The sequence below is a fragment of the Pogoniulus pusillus genome, chromosome 8 (assembly GCF_015220805.1).
Source record: "Pogoniulus pusillus isolate bPogPus1 chromosome 8, bPogPus1.pri, whole genome shotgun sequence".
In the NCBI taxonomy this organism is placed as follows: domain Eukaryota; kingdom Metazoa; phylum Chordata; class Aves; order Piciformes; family Lybiidae; genus Pogoniulus; species Pogoniulus pusillus.
The window spans coordinates 10329067-10342840 of NC_087271.1; the positions used below are offsets into that span (position 1 = coordinate 10329067).

At 38.7% G+C, this 13774-nt stretch overlaps 1 protein-coding gene across 1 annotated transcript in view; it reads right to left on the reverse strand.

Moving 5' to 3' along the window:
• Window positions 1–13774, reverse strand: part of CDC73 (cell division cycle 73) — a 140306-nt gene that overhangs the window by 69628 nt on the left and 56904 nt on the right. The gene's annotated exons all lie outside the window — the stretch shown is intronic.

The window sequence follows — 13774 nt, forward strand, 5'->3', positions numbered from 1 at the left end:
AGCTTTACACAACAGTGCAAGTCTTAGACAACCAGAGTGAGTGCTGAAAGCCAGCCACTACTCGAGGATATTCAGCTCTGGAAGATAGACAATCCTGTAACTGGCCTCTCCCCAAGAAATGCTGGCCAACAACAGAGTCCATCCTCTTGGACAGGACTGCTCCCTGCCTTCAGCACATTCAAGCTAGACTATAACATACTCTACTTGGATTTTACCAACTCTGGCAAGTTTAAAATGCTGTCACCCGCTTCTGGGTATAGTCCAAGAGGTTAACAACTAAACCTTAAATAGTTTGGCACTTGAATCATAAAGTTTGGCAGCCAAACAACCTCTTGGGTGCTCCACTTTGGAGCTCATACAGGATGCCATTCTGCCCAAGCTTGGCAGAATCATGGTATGATGCCTACGAGTTCAGTACATGGAACTTCTTGCTAGCTGAAATACTAGTGAGGAGTGTAAGATGTTAAATAAAAAGCTATTTTTAATGCCCTTTTAAGGGTTCAACATAACTTTTTAAAATTTCTATTAATGTTTGTGTGTAAGTTGAAAGTACACTCTAAATATATCTGAATCATTATCAAGGCAGCCAAAGGCTGCTTAAATCATTTGTATCTAAGTACTGTTTTCTTGCACAGTTTGTCACAAAGCTTTCAGAAGCAGCTTGTATAACGAAATATGCAATTACAGAATTAAAGATCTACATTCCATTCTCTGAATGTTTTTACTGTTTTCTAGTTTGTGTTTAAGCTATTTGCTCACTACTAGAATATAAAAATCAGTTCATATTAAAAATGCTGCAATAATTATTTATATGATTCAGATCTTTGGCAAGGTCTTTCATTTCTTTCCCCATAAAGCAAGACAAAAAAGTAAAAATGCATTTCCATTAGCAATATGATACCAGATCCTATCTAATAGCCTAACATTTTTGCAATGCAGTGAAATAAAAGAGATATAATTACTTGACTCACTGAGGTATAGAAGTTTGTGTAATATTTGATTGAAACATTTTCACTTCTCTGTGAATCTGTTTCAGGTTGAAAACAAATGAAAACCAAGTTATAACAACTCAAACTCATTATAGGGAAAAAAAACCACCCACACTTAGAAAAGCAGACCATCGTAACAAAAATCAGAAATTGGAATTCCCTATTTAACTTTCAACCAAATACATATTTATACATTGATAATACACGACCTAAAGTCTCATTAAAAAAATGGTATTCATAAACAACAGAACTGCTCCTTTCACATTTCCAACTAAATCAGTCCTTGCAAATCACACATCAACATATTTGAGCAAGGACAATGCACAGCTTAAGGGAAAATGTTAACATAGAAGTGAATACTCCTTACATGTGCACTATTAAAAAGAACAGGCCTGTAACTGATTTGCAAAAGCTTCAATAGTTGCTTACATGGTTTCCCAATGTTACAGCTGGTTTTCCAATCCCTATTTTATGCTGCTGGATAACACACATATGTACTGGACAGTTAATTACACTTTGATAACTGCACCTATCATATTTTCGAGAGCATTATTATACTTTTTTCATTTCAGAGTGTTCTTCCAAAATATACCTAACAGACACAAAATTTGCTTTATTACAACAGATTACACCTCTAGCCCATCCAGTCCCTTCTCCAGCTCTGCTCTGCAAGACCTAGTCACTCTGCAAAGGGAAGGAGGGAGGTAGGGAAGCTGCACTGCCAGCTATCCAATGCTGCACTTTGAAAATGTAGGTCAGAAAGAAGAGAACATTGTTTTGTACCCACGGCAAAAGTGAAGTCAAAAGCTTTCCAGGGTGGGAGGCTACAGGAGGGCAGCTGTGGAGAATAACTTCTTACAGCAGGTCAGTTTAAAAAGCTCTTTAAATATCAGAAAACAGAAGTGTGAAATTAATAATGCAGCAGCCTGATCAACATCACATGAGTTAAAGAACCATAGGGCAGGCTCAGTGAGAAGAGAAAGCATTAAAAGTGAGGCCAGTTAGAAAGCAGGATGTGAATTTCTAGTTTAAGTGCACTTTTCCCCTTCTGGAGAAAATACCAGTCTGAGGTAAACCCATTCTTCTAACAGCACTTTTAGCTTGTGTTTGCAGTGCATATTTTTTTACTATGCCCTGAACCCAAGTAAACACAAGACATGGCATGATGGCATGAATAGCAAGTCAGTAATGCCAAAGAGAGTATTTTACACATAGGACTGTAGACACACAGTCAAAGCAAAGGCAAAGCAAACTGGATTGCTTGTATCTGAGATTCACATTCCATTTTAAAATAAAGAGTTAAATCCAGTCTTCACTTGTCCCTGTTTAACTCAAAAGAAATTTAGCCTGGTAAAATATGCTACCTTCCTTTTACAGTTAAACGATGGCAAAGGAATTCAGCTGAATATGGGATATAGATGAAAACTACCATGCTGCCATTCTGATATTACCATGGTAACAGTTACAAGAGCTCTCTTAAACAGTGCAATCTGACAGTTTTCAGCGATAACACTGACTGGATGATAGTAATAATACATTTTGGTTCACGAGCTAACTGCTGTATAACTCAAACCACAGGCTACAAACCACTCCTTTTGCTTTTCTCAAGTCTGTGTTTTTGGTCAAAACTTTCTGACCAAGACAGTAACTTTGAATTTCTACCCTTAAAAAAATCCCCCCCCAGCACAGGAAGTACTCATGGCTTAAAGCTTTATGTAGTCTCAAAGGTTTCTTTCCATTTGGATGCTTAAGTTGTGCACAGTCGGTGCACAGGCTGGAGAAGTCAAGACTGCTAAAATATTTGAGAGGATTTTCCCTCAAAGAGCTTTCATTCACCTGGGAAGGCTTCAGAGAAGAATACTTTTAAAAGAGTGAATTTAATTACTTGTACTATCTTCCAGGTATCATTTGGCAGAGAGGAGGAGGAGAGGGAGCAAAGAGGTGTTCTTTCACTGGCTTCTTCAACTTGTAACCAATATATAATTCTTATATTAAAGAAAAAACTGCAAGCTGCTTTACCTCACTACAGGCCAAAGTGTACTGACAAATGCACAAGCCTGCCTCTGAGGACAAGTGCATCATTCTCTTTTTAGATCATTTTGCTTGGTCTAATATTAATTGACATTTCAACTGTTTAATATGAACATTCAATAAACCACTCAGATGCTCAGCATGGGCATAATAGAGAAGCCTCTTTGGCTTTACCTCATTAGAAAGTGAAGTGGGTGAAATATTTCTCATCTTAACATTTTAAGGATACCAACTTTGATATTGTCTTGTAACTAATGCAGTTGAAAAAGATGAAGAAACAGAGAATGGTGTGAAATCCTTGCAAGTTTGCAATTTCCCAGGATGACAAAAAAAACCAGACTGGAGGAGACAGCTGTGTTGGTAAGCAAGTAAGAGATAAATCTTCTCAACTTTAAGAAGTCCTCCAAAAGTTCACTATTCTCACTTCTTTCCCTCTTAACACTTTAAAAAGTATTCTATTTAATTTAAAACATGTATGCCATTAGTAAAACATCAAATGTCCCTCTGCTCCTGAAAAAAAAGCACCCCACCACATCTCTTCTTCTGCTAAGGAGAACTGTTCCCATGTCTCAGTAAGCTCACTTTAAAACAAGAAAAAACAATGCCACAAGAGTCACAGAATCATAGAGTCAACCAGGTTGGAAGAGACCTCCAAGATCATCCAGTCCAACCTAGCACCCAGACCTATCCAGTCAAATAGACCATGGCACTAAGTGCCTCTTCCAGGCTTTTCTTGAACACTTGAGCTCTGTGGTAAAGGGTTGGACTTGATGATCTGTGAGGTCTCTTCCAACCCTGATAATACTGTGATACTGTGACACCTCCAGGGACGGTGACTCCACCACCTCCCTGGGCAGCCCATTCCAATGTCAAATCACTCTCTCTGGGAAGAACTTCCTCCTAACATCCAGCCACTACTTCTCCCCCAGCACATAATGTCAGGTCCTTTGTTAATAAAATATGAAACAAGTTGCCAAGGGAAACAAAAAACTTATTCAGTGACTTTGCTAACTATTTAACATATCCTGCATTTAAACAAGCTGAGGTCTTTGAGAAGAAAGAGAGAGACATTTTAGGTTTCATTCATGATTTCTCTATTGTTGTCATCACTCCCAAAAGAAGCACAAATATGCTAAAAAAAAAAAAAAAAGGCAAAACTATGTCATAATTCAAGTCTGCTATGGCATAACATATAGGCTGAATGCAAGATAACAAAACAAAAATGAGACACTGGAAAACACCATCTGTGACTCAGTTAAAAATTTAGTACTGCCATTTAATGCAAATGACAGTCTTTTTATAGGCATTCCTCCAAAGTCCACCTAGGCATTGATTTTTGTAGACATAAAAATTCAACTCAATTATCCAGCCTTCTGAATCAAGAAAATAACCAATTTCCCTTTGTATTATCTTTGAATAATTCAAATTATTGTATTTTATTGACTGGTTGTTTTTTTTTAATGCAGGAAAAGGTAATGTTTTTATGTCCAAATAAATTAAGGAAACAAGATTACAATACAGAGACTCCTGACGTTACTTAAGACTCTAAAATAAAAGTAAATATCATATACATACCTGAGGGGACAACTAACACATCTGTTCCTCAAAAAGCAAATTACAAAGCATATGCTGTAAGCACACTGTGGCATACCAAACGGGGGAAGAAAAAAAACCCAATCACCAAAAAATCCCAGCAAACCCCCCAAACAACAACGAAAAACAATCCAGGAAAACAAACCCACATTGTTCTTCACAGAATCACAGAAACATTCAGGTTGGGAAAGCCCCTCAGGATCACCAAATCCAATCCATAGCCTCACTCTATGAGGTTCACTCTAAACCATATCCCTCGGCAGCACATCCAAACAACCCTTAAATGCATCCAGGGTTGGTGACTCAACCACCTCCCTGGGCAGCCCAATCCAGTGCCTGACCTCTCTTGCTGGGTAACAGTTTTCCCTAATATCTACTCTAATCTTACCCAGCCACAGCTTGAGGCCATTCCCTCTTTTCTATCACTAATTACCCGTGAGAAGAGGCCAGCACCATCCTCTCCACAACATCCTTTCAGGTAGCTGCAGAGAGTGATGAGGACTCCCCTCAGCCTCCTCTTTTTCAAACTATCTTGAAGAGAAAAAGTCTTTTCAATAATGCCACCATTAAGTCATGAAAAACTGCATCTTTCCAACCTGACATTATTTTTACAAGTTGATGCAGCTAATTACTTCTATAATAATGCTATCCAGTTTGAGACATTTTATCTATTTTGGAAGTTCACAACACTCCTTCAAAAAGCTAAATCCTTTTCTGGAATTCTCAAAAGAGTAAAAAAAAAATAATGGAAGAATAACAGATAACTACAAATCTTTTACTTCACTGCAATTATATACTCTATTCAGATTTAAAAGCCACAGTTACTACTTCATACTATCAAGCTATGAACTATCTTCTTCTAAAAAGGTAAAAAAGTTTGCTTGCTATAGCCCACAAAGGGATGATTTTCTTCCTAACCAAAACTCAGCTGAGAAATGGATGCTGCAAACAACATACTCAACTTCAATGAAGGTTAATAAAAGGATGACAACCATCTGCCAATAATTTGAGGTCTTCAAGTCTGAGTAAAATATAATGCTGCATTAAAAAATAAAAATGCACTCTGGGTCCTTCAACCATTTTCCAATGTTTTTTTCTTTTCCACTATTTCCTCATTTTCTTCTAGTAGAAGTTAAAACAGCTCAAATGACTTATTGTCTAAATTTCATGCTAGTAGAGCAGAATGGAAAAACTAAAATTAAGTACACAATTACATTTCTTCCCTACCCCTCCTTCTGATCATGAAAAAAAAAACTTCACACCCTTGAACAAGCACTTTAAGACCTTCTGCACACATTCCATACATGGAGCCTTTCTGAGAAATGTCACTTTTGTTGCATGCAGGACTCCCAATGGTAATCTGCCCAACGTTAATATTTTACCTCTTCATCTTCTATAAGAGAAAAATATCTATGAGTGTTGTATTAAAAATGGCATTGGAAAAGATCTTACACGGAACAGAGGAGGTTTTACCTCCATTTCTTATCACAATATTCACTGCATCACAGGATGTTAGAGTTTGGAAGGGAACTCTGGAGATCTTTGAGTCTCACCCCCCTGCCAGAGCAGTACCATATAATCTAGCACAGGTTGCACAGGAACACATCCGGGGAGGGTTGGCAAGTCTCCAGAGAATGAGACTCCAGAACCTCTTTGAGGAGCCTGTTCCAGTGCACTGTGGCCCTTACAGTAATATTTTGATTTATCACACCTTCATGTACTTACAGAGCAGAAGAATCCTAGAATGCTCCTGACAAAACTAATGATCATGGGCATTAAGTGCTTTTCTTTTCGCTCACCACCCATGTACAGCTGAATTGCAGAAAGTACTGGATGCTATCACATTCCAGCTAGAATATTACAAAGTGGTTTTGCAACGATTTATCAGTGTTGAAAAACAAATCACTGGCACAGTTATTAAGAATATACAACTATGATCCACTTTAAAGTTAAGATAAATTGCATAGCTGGACAGTGCTTCTGCTCTGAAAGGATGGGCTGAAGGCTGAGTAGCTGGTCTTCACCCTGCTTTTGTTGCATCTAGATGTATAATGCAAGATGCTGGATAATTTCCTTTTATTTTTCCTTGTGACACTTAAAGACTTGGGCAAAAATAGCTTCACATATTTGCTGAACATATTTCACACTGGCATTGTCAGTTACTTTAAGTGAAAAAGGATCACAATGAAATGTGCTGTCATAGAAAGAAAAGAGACTGCATCCCACCACCATCAACTGAAATACTTGAGATTTCATTGTTTTCAGTGGGCAACAGAAAGACAAGAATCTACCTTGTTTGTCCCAAGCTTTTAGGAAATCAACAAAAATGCAGTTAATTTTGTAATAGTCAGTAATGCTTTCTTTTCTTGCCATCTACTTCTCTTTGATAACTACCTCTTCACATCTAACCTTTTCCTCAATGTATCAAAAGGTTATGTGGTAACCAACAGCGAACCTCTGCACAAGGCAATATGAAGAACTAAGTTTTTTTTCTGAACAAAAGCCATTAAAAAACTCTCTTCCTACCCAAACACTTCAAGAACATGCTACTGATGAAACCCCCTCAGAGAAATTTCAAACTGGTCTTGCTCTACACAAATGAACATAAACATCACTTTAAGACTTCGTTCAGAACAGAGGGCATAAAACTGCCTAGTTCTGATATATACCAAACTACAGTTTTGAATGTTCTATACAACATTTTCAAAGCTTACTAATTAGCTTGAGTTCTTTAGATGTCATCAGACAATTTATCACACACTGCAGACCAACTCTTTGCTTAACAGTGGCATCAAATAAGACCTAATCCAAATAACTTGTTTCAATGATTTGCCAATGTAAGAATGCTGGAACGTGTCCAGAGAAGGGCAATGAAGCTGGTGAGAGGCCTGGAACACAAACCCTATGAGGAGAGGCTGAAGGAGCTGGGGGTGTTTAGCCTGCAGAAGAGGAGGCTCAGAGGGGACCTCACTGCTGTCTACAACTACCTGAAGGGAGGCTGCAGCCAGCTGGGGGTTGGTCTCTTCTGCCAGGCAACCAACAACAGAACAAGGGGACACAGTCTCAAGTTGTGCCAGAGGAGGTCTAGGCTGGATGTTAGGAGGAAGTTCTTCTCAGAGAGTGACTGGCATTGGAATGGGCTGCACAGGGAGGTGGTGGAATCACCGTCCCTGGAGGTGTTGAAGAAAAGCCTGGATGAGGCACTTAGTGCCATGGTCTAGTTGACTGGCTAGGGCTGGGCGCTAGGTTGGACTGGATGATCTTTTGTAGGTCTCTTCCAACCTGGTTGATTCTATGAACACAGATGTGTGTTCATAGAAAGAAAAAAAAACCCCACACTAATTATAAATAACTGTTGGGTAGGACCTGTTGCTACCAATACTCACTCCTCCATTAACAGCTAATAAAATACATCTAACAATTCATAGAAATATTACCTGAAGTTCCCCATTTACTGAAAAATGTTAAGGACAAACCACAGCAATTCACCTGGACGGCTACAGCTATAGGTATACTTTAATGTGAGACTGCATCATCCTCTGTATATGCAGTATGGGAGCAGAAGCTATCAATACATTTGCTGTGCTGCTGCTAACTACATCGAAGGAAAAATACCACAAAAACTGGAGAGATACCTGTGTAATTACTTTCCAATATTCTACACTTTTAACCAAATGAGACCTTTCATTGTGCATTACATAGCACATCTCTTTATTAGAAATAGAGATAAAATACAAAACTAAGGAAAGCCACATTTCTGGGCATGTACATAGGCAGGACAAGCACTGAGAAACTGTCAGAAAAATATTTTGCCCTAAGCAGCTTAAGTAAGTGAATGAGAGGATGAATTTTAAGTGGAAGGCTTCCGCTGCTGAGTTTTGGTACTAGAAATAAGCGGGTTTTGCTTGTATCATGACAAAGTAAAGCGTGAAATGAGTGACTGTGCTCCAAAATAAACAGTCACACAGCCACAGCAATTGAATTTCTTATTCCCTTCTCATATTGAAGACCCATAGAACTGAAAGCTAAACAAACTACCCTTGAGTTTGACAACCAAAGCACTAGCAGAAATTCAAAAGAGCTCTGCAACTTTGTTTTCATAGGCACAAAACAATGGCATTATGGAAGTTTTAGGAAGTATTGAATTTACAACTAATGAATTTGCATGAACTGCAGAAGATCTTAAACTGTGTGTCCTGGAGTCCTGGGTACCCCAAAATTCTTCTCCCTCTGTAGTTTGAATGGGAGAGGAAAGGCCTCTGCAGGTGTGAAGTGGGGGAGCAAAGGACCCTTCCAGCACGAGGGGTGCCCCATGCAGACACCCGCGCTGGAATCGGGCTGGGGATTGGCTGTGGTCTTCGTGCCTAGGAAGTGCTAACTCTGCTCTTTGTCTAGGAAGGGTATAAATATTGGGGCATTCCCTGCCTTGGGGTTCCCACCTGAGAGTTCTTCCCCACCTGGATAGTTCCTGCAGAGTCCCCTGGCACTGGGAAGGACAAGCTCCTGAGGGACAGGAGCACTCCTGGTTAGGACAGCTGCCCACTACAAGCACTCTTTATGCAAGGTCTAACAAGCCTCAGATGTCTTTTCAAAGAGAGGGAGCTGACAAGCACCTGGACCACCCTTTCTCTCAGACAGCCTAACTCACCTGTGAGTAGTAAATTTTCTGCTCAGCCTGATTGACACTGGGAAAGCTGTGTTTATAGCTTAGTCTTTATCATTTCCTGACTTCTAAAATAGCCAAATTTATCTATAGCATCCTTTGTAAGATATTCTCAATCAAACTGAGTCTGCTAATTGAACTAAATTAATTTCCGTATATAGTTTTGGGGGGAGGGTTTCAGGAAAATAATTATCTTTTTATTTATATTCCTGACTTGGCCACATTAATTCCCTGCCTCCACAGCACTGGGCGTGCTGGAAGTACACAAATCTCTAGAGGCTAGTTAAGAAATATCATAGTTCCATATAATCTAACCATTAATACCTGGACTGAAGAGTAAGAGCTTAATTTAATTTCTAGCTCTGATTCAGATCAAATCTGTAATCCTACATGAGCTTGTAATGAGCATGAAGACAGCAGTAAGACCTGAGCAACAAGAGATGCAGGAAATGCCCGTGACAGTCCAGGGAAGCTGCTCCTGATCTTAATGGGCTACCTCATGATCTAAAAGCTTAAAACGATTCAAGTAAAGGTGGAAAGTCAGAGCATATTAACTTAAATGCATTACATTCCCACATGAATTTTCTAATGCTGGAGTAAATTGGCCTTCACTCACTGTAAACTAAGGAAATTAAACTATAGCTAACTAAAGTAATTTTATTCCTAAAGACATCACTAGTCAATGGCAATTTAATGCATTATAACTTATGAATGTTGATGTTGTACACTTTGGTAATTTGCTTTAATTTGCTTGAGTGCCTTGATCTAGATATAGCCTTAAGGAATACTTGTGTATTGCCATATTAGATTGCATCACCTAGATTGTATTAAGGAGAAAAGGTTATTTCTGAATGGCAGAACTATGAAGCACTGCTTTAACAGGAAAAGGGAGATGACTAAGAGATTAGCTTTCTAATGATTCCTGGCCATGCTCAGGTGGCAACAGCTCCAACCTGGAAAGACCCAAGACACTTAATTACAAATGAAAAATGACTTAAAGATTTTAACCCTTCAAAACAAGTCCTGTACTGAGGAGCTCAGCAGCTACAACCAAAGGCTGGAAGGAAGTTGGAGAAGCTCCTGAGGCTTCTCAATGATACTGACTGAATGAGATTCAAAGGCCACCAAGAAACAAAAGAAGTCACATTTCAGACACAGAGGAAAGTTTATTCCCCCCAAAGCTTAACACAGCTATCGTTAGCATTCGTGTGAGTGTCAGGGCACATCTACAAATCTGTTTATTTGCACAAAATGCTTAAACAAGATGGAAATCCAGAAAAATCTAATGCTGAAAGAGGCAGATGAGCTATAATTGTAAACTATCCAAAAGCTTCTAGGTCAGCAGCAGGCTGGAGGCTACAACAGCTGGATGACAGGCTGCAGTGGTTAAGAATCAGTTTATATTGAAGAAAGAATGCTTCACACCCGTGAATGATGCAGGGTGCAGCCAGTTTCTCCTATAGCAGCCTGGTTAATAAAGAGTTAGCACAACTTGAGACGGGGCTTTATCGATGGAATATTTTAATACTTGGCTTTTCAACAGAAGTGAACCCAGATATAGGTAACTCCATACCTTTGTACACAGAAAACCTCTAATTGTTAAATATTTTACAGGAAAAAAACCAAAGAATTAGAAAGCAAAAGACAATTCAAAGTAATAGCTAATTTGACTGCAGATCAGTGTTAGAGTGAATGAACTGTCAGTAAATAAAACCAAAATATACCTTCCTTCACCACAACCATGTCACAAAGCACAAGAAGATTAAAAATGACTGGGATGACACACAACAGCAGCCCCAGCAAACCCTAACATGATACAGAAAGGTATAAGTGCCCTTGTGTAATTTAACTAGAAGGAAATCATTTCCCCCCTCTCCTATCATATTCAGATAGGAATCTTATTCTACTTCTTTCACTCTCGAGAAAAGAAAACATCTGCCCACCCCATCAGCTTTTAATCTTCTTACAGGCAGAATTAATTAAGCTTCCTTCTGGGAAATGTGGTAAGAGAGGACACTGGCCAAGCCCATTTGAGCCAAAACGAGTCTTTTGTTTGAAAATAAAATAAAATAATTAAAATATATCATATGATTCGATGTTCTGATCATTATTTAGCTACAGCACTTTCATGAAGCATCAACACATCCCCACGCATTTTAATACAGTTTAACTATGGCTTCACTAAAGAAGCATCACTTCACTGAAAATAAGGCAGAAACTCCTTGAAGTTTGCCAAATATTAAATGTCAAGATCATCAATCATTTTCATTCCACTTAGGAGAGGCAGCAGCAGCAGTTACATTATTTCCTTAAAGGTATGATTCTCATCCATAACTGAGGGCTTTCACAAACATTAGTACACTAGTAACTACTGTTGGAATGTAACACATTCTTCATCTTCAACTGGAAGATGTTGAGTACTTACTACCTTTTATATTCCTGTGCTAGCTTGAGCCTAGCTAGATTGTTCTGGTGAGAAGAACTAGATAATAGGTTGTGAAAGGGAAACAATGGTGATGTCTACTTCACTCATAGGCTTGCTCAGATGTTTAAGAACAAGAGCACAAACATAGATAACAGAGTCACTTTCTGGGCTTTGTGGACTGAATTTCTCTCTTTCTCTCTCTCTAACCTAACCAGACATCTGTGTGACTAATCCACCTGCTTCCTAACCCCCCAGCCGACACTCCAAGCTTTCCTTGAATATGAGGCAAGATCTGGGGTAAGGGAGAGGGGTGGGAGGAAGGTGGAAGGGTGGTTGAGAGCCCCTCCTGGGGACTCAGGTTTCTGGGAGGGGAGTTGTGTTTCTGTATTACCTCTTAACTTGTATATTTCTGTCTATAACTGTATATACTGTAAATACCTGCTTGTATATTGTGCTAGCTGTAAATATAAGCTTCATTCAATTTCCAGAGCCAGCTGAGTCTAGTCTGGGTGATTTTCCAAAGCGTGGGGTGGGGCAGGTAACACCCAAACCATCACAATTCCTTTCTTCTCAGTTCCATATAAGGGAGTGATAAAATAATGCTTGAAAACATTTTCTGTGTATCATAGATTTCTGCCTATAAAATGTTCCCTGTGTATGGATTATTGTCAAGGTACTAGTTGCTTACAACCATCTAATACTTAACACTCCTAGCTGAAAGGATTTCAATTCACATTGTTTGATAATACAAGCCAACTACAGGCAGCTTTCCAGAGAAGAAAATAAAAGGACATTAAGAAGCTTGCTGAGAATTGCCAGGGGAAGGAATAAAAGAAACACTGAATATGTGGTTTTGCTGTACAAGAACATGCATAGGGGAGTTATCCTTATTAAATATTTAGTACACCCAAATAAAAACTGCCTGATTAGGCTATTCTGTCATTAGTGTCAACAGCAACTGCAAACAAACAAGTAAATACAGCCTTCAAAAGCTGATTTACATGTTCAAATTTCACATATGGAATTTAAGCCAACTATAAAACTACCCTTTGAAACCAGGTGTAACATTGCACCAGGCAGTCCAGAATCTCTTTATGTTTTCATTTCCAAGATGCCACTATGATTCATTTAGTATGCATCTAATATGTATTTTACTACTTTAATCTGCATTTCACCTACTGTTCATGTCCAGATATTTTTGGAAGTTCTCTCCTTACATAATTTCCCAGACCTAATTATACAAGTGAAGCTTACTATAAAAACAGGTGGGTTGAGGTTTTTTTACCCTAAACCAGAATGGCTTTTATAGACCACTATGAGGTAGCTGCATATATTGTGTATATTATACTCTCTTGTACACATTATTTGCCACAAAATCTGTGGCTTAAGATGTTACAAAGCCCTTTCCAACCAGAAGTCTTCTCTGTTACTTAGCAGCTGCAGTAAAATACAATTAATCAGCCAGGTTATCTTTTTCAATGACAACTCGATTCCATTTTAACTTCAGTAATACTGCAATCTGTCTGCCTCATATACACCAACTGCTTCAAAGATAACTACTAAGTAGGACTGATGAATAGTGCTGCATGATGCACTCAAGGCTCCTTCTTCCCAAGTGAAAGGAAAGGGTTTTTTCCCCTCCTCAGGAAACACATTTGCTAGCAGCCTGCTTTAGTTAATATTCCCTCTCTACTCAGACCACATGCTTTAAACCTACTTTCCAATTTCAGTAAAACCTGTAAAAAACTTATTACCTTTGTCAAATTTTATGACAATTATTAGTGAAGGAAATGAAACCCTTGAATTACTGCTCCCAAGGAGGTAAAGGCAGGCAGCGCTTTTTCTCTTATCTCCTCAAAATGGCAGCACTGACTCACTCAAAAGCAAACATCTCTCACTCATGGTCAAAGGAGGATATAAGGAGATATCCACTTAGTTGGAAGAGAAAAATATAGAGGAAAAAACACAGAACTTTTATTCCCCATGAAGAAACCTAAAAGTAAAAAAAAAACCAACCCCAAATATTCCAAATTAAAAGTACCATGATTTTACAGCATCTAGAGCAACAGCTCA